The sequence below is a fragment of the Eubalaena glacialis genome, chromosome 2, assembly GCF_028564815.1.
Source record: "Eubalaena glacialis isolate mEubGla1 chromosome 2, mEubGla1.1.hap2.+ XY, whole genome shotgun sequence".
In the NCBI taxonomy this organism is placed as follows: domain Eukaryota; kingdom Metazoa; phylum Chordata; class Mammalia; order Artiodactyla; family Balaenidae; genus Eubalaena; species Eubalaena glacialis.
In genome coordinates, this window is record NC_083717.1 from 191,548,175 (window position 1) to 191,552,228 (window position 4,054).

Sequence of the window (4,054 nt, forward strand, 5' to 3'; positions counted from 1 at the left end):
CCCTGCTAAGCTAGAAGCTCCAGGAGGACAGAGATCATTTTTATTCACAGCTCCAGCACCTCATGGGTTTTTTTTTTTTTTTTAATAAGTATGAGCTTATTTCTCTGAGTCGCCACATGGAAGGTGTGATGGAGCTGGGGGAAAGACGTGAGCAGGGTGCGGTGGAGGGTCGGGGATGCAAAGCTTGGAGCTGGAAGGTAGGGTCAGAGCTCAGGGATCAGGGAAGAGGACGGAGACAAAGGGTGAAGCCTTGAATGCTGTTCTAGGGAGTTTGATGTTCAGCATCTGGATTGTGAGCAGGGGGGGTGCCATGCGGTGGGCTTCGAGACTTCAGAGGATAGCCATGCCTCCCACCATGCTGCCCAGGAGCCTGCCCTTGCCCTTTCCTTGGAGACTAACTGACCTCATGGCTGTGCCTCCCATTCATACAGGGTGATGGTATGGACAGTTGGGCTATGAGAGGGGATGGAGAGACCCAAGGAAGACCTCTGGGAGGAAGTGGAGGTGTTGAGCAGGATCTGGAAGCACCCACTGCCCACTCAGCTCTGTGGCTTGAGTCTACAAGGGCGTGTGGCACGTGGCAAGGACTTTCAGAGCTTGGGTGAGCTCAGGCAGTTTGTTACCCAGAAGTCGAGACCCCCCTTTCACATACGAGCTCTGCTCTTAGAATTTCCCATTCTGCCACGTAGAGCAAACCACTGCCCTTCACTGTGACTAAGAAACAGTTGACCGTGTAATGGCCAAAGCACGATCAACATTGCATGGTTTGCTTCTTCTCGGTCTTTCCAAGTTGGCATGGCCTTCCTAGGGGAGATGCTGCTTCAGGGTAGAAGCACGTGTTCCCTATCAGAAATGCTACCCCAGACTTGAGGGAGCAGTTGATGTTCATTACGTGCCTGCTTCCCAGTGCCAAGTCAGGCCTCAGAAAGTTTTCTGGAAGCCTGGAAGCGACACCAACTTCAGGGCCAAGCCCTGGTTCTGGGGTCAGCACCACTCCATGGTTCCTGCAGAGATGGTAGACTATGGAACGTAGGCTTTATGATTTTTGACCTATGTAACATGGTCCACTAACTCTCAGTATCCAATCCATCCTCGGAGGGCACCCCGGAGGTGTTGCCAACGTGAGGGAAGAGGACACTGGGTTTAGCTGCGGCCCTGCTCCACGGTAATCCCTGGGGCCCATGTTTGATGTCTGAGTCTTACAACAAGGCCTATTAAATGCAGCCCCTGGGGGCTTTCCTGGAGGTGATGCAGCTTGGGGGAGAGACACCGGTTCCAGCCTCAGCCATGGTCCTTGAAGAGATGGCTTGCCGTGTGGCATATGCACGAGGAAAGATTTGTGTGACGTGGCCCACCACTTCCCAGTAGCCTGGCCAGCTTTGGAGGGCTTCATGGAACCGACACCACCTTCAGGGAGACCCACCAGCCCAGCCTCCAACACACTGTGTGGTACTGAAGAGATATTCCCCTGTGTTGAAGTTCCTATGTTTGCACGAAGGCCCACCTCTGATCAATATTAAATTCAGTCTCAGAGGTTTTCTGGAGGCAGTGCCAAGACTGGGGATGAGATGGATGTTCTGACCTTAGGGAATCCATTGACCAAAACGACATCCACCTGGTTTATGAAGATGGCACGGTGGTTACTGCTCAGATCCCATCTGGCCTGAGAGGACTTCCCGGAAATGCCCCTGGCGTTGAGGCAGAGACGGCCGTCAGTCTTTCCTTGTGGCACAGTTTTTTTTTTAATGCTTAAAAAAACTAGCGCTCATGACCTGGGCTTCACGTGCCCCAGGGCTATTTGCTTGGCCTGCTCAGGATAACTAGACAGGTGTTCTTTTCGGTGGTGCACACGCCATCTTCTATTTCTCATTTTGCTCTCCACCATCCCCCACACAGTCCTGTTAGCCACATGCCATGCCCAACCTCCCACCACGCCCACCTACCCGTTCCCTCAGATCCAACATGGTGCCTGGCACCTAGTAGGCACGTGATCGGTATTTCTGGAATGATGAAATCCAGAACATCGTCCACTTCCGCTCAGTGGGACTTTCAGCCTTGGAGGGCTTCCTGGAGGAGTAGCCAGCTTTGGGGATAAGCCACCAGTTCCAGCGTCTGCGTCAACTCCTGACAGTGGAGACAAGACTCCTAGCCTGTGTGTGCTTGTCGCATGACGCATGTGTTGTACTCGACCTGCCCTCTGATTCCCTCCAGCTCTGGAAGGCTTTCTGGACGTGTCCTCAGCCTCTGTCCTCGGCGTCCCTGTGTGGTACTTGGAGAGATAGTAGACCGTATAGCGTACGCTTTATCTGTGACGTATGTAACACGGTCCACTAACCCTCAGTATCAAATCCATCCTCGAGGCTCCCAGAAATGACGTCGTCTTCGGGGAGGCGCCCTTGGACCCAGCATCAGGCCTCTCCATGACACTCGAAGAGATGGTTTTCTGTATGGCATGTTCTTTTCTGCATGATGCGAAATGACATACTCTCGCTCTTCTTATATCAAGTTCTGCCTCGGGAAATCTCACCATCTCTGGGGAGGAGATCTTGATTCTCTTTCTGGGATCAGTGCTGCTCTCTGGCATTCAATGACATGGTTGACTTCGTGACTCTTGTTTAGTATGACACCATGACCTGCTTCTTCTCAGCATCAAATACAGCCTTGAAGAGGTCCCCAGAGGCAACTTTGCAGACGCGAGCCTTCTTCCAGCCATCACTGCCATCGTGCGGTACTTGAAGAAATGGTTTACCGTCCCACATACATTTTGAATATGTATGTGGGACGGTAAACCGCTTCTTGGTATCCAGCCCAGCCATCCAAACCATCCTGGAGAGAGCCTGAAGTTAGAGAAGCGACACTGGTCTCAGCATCCTCCCTGCTCCATGGTACTCGGTGGAATGGTAGACTGTTAGACGTGTACTTAATCTGTTAATGCTTGCGACAGTCTTCTCCTCAGTGTCAAATGCAGCCTCTAAGGGCTTCCCTAGGACAATGGTAGCCTCTAGGAAGGTATCCTGTTTCCACCTTGGTGCATCCCCCCCCCCCATAGTACTTGAAGAAATGGTGGTTGGCACCGCGAATGTTCACAAAGGAGGGCTGTTTTTCCACGTTCTGCCTCTCGTCAGCCTCAAAGCCATCCTCAGATGGCTCCAGGACCGAGTGCCCGTGTAGAGGTGGATATGGGTGCCTGCGAGACGATGCCACACCAGGTACTTGAAGACACACTGACTCGTATTTTTCACTGACGGTGCGTGTACAGTCTATCTTTTTTCCATATCAAGTTTAGTCTTCTCGGGGAAGACGCCCTGGCTCTGGACTCAACATTGCTCCTCCACGAAGATCTGATGGGCCACATATGCTTACAGACGATGTGCGGCCCATGGGCCCGCTTCCTCCCCTCTCTCCAGCCCCGCCTTGGAGAACTTGCAGAAGATGCTGCCAGTCTGACAGTAGAGTCCGAGCCCTGGTTCTGGCGTCAGCGCCGACCTCACGGTACCTGGAAAGGGTTCAACCGCACTGCATGTGTTTGATTAACAGCGTATGTAACGTGGTCTGCTTCATTTCAGTATCAGATATTCAGCCTCATAGGTCTCCAGGGAGGTCATGTCAACCTCTGGAGACAAGGTACTGGTTCTGGCAGCAGGACCGCTTTGAGATGCTTACTAGAAGTTGGCCACGCTTCATACGTCTTACTTACAACGCATGTGACTCAGTCCACCTTTTCATAACAGCCACTGCACCTTGGGGGGCTTCCTGTAGGCAATGCTGAGTATCAGGCATAGTGCTCGTCCTGGCGTCATCTCCACTCTGGGTCCTTGAGGGGTTTCTCTGTGCCGCGTCCACCGCGCCTCTAGCAAACATTGCATGGTGGCCTCTTCTCAATACTGCATCTAGCCTCAGAGGGCTTCCGGAAGGTGATGCTAACGAGAGGAACTAGACGCCGGGTCCGCCATCAGCCTCAGCCCTTCCCACGGTACCTGAAAAGATGGTTGACCATAGAACATGCGCTGTCTCTATGTCGTATGTAATGTGGTCCACGTCTTCTCAATATCAA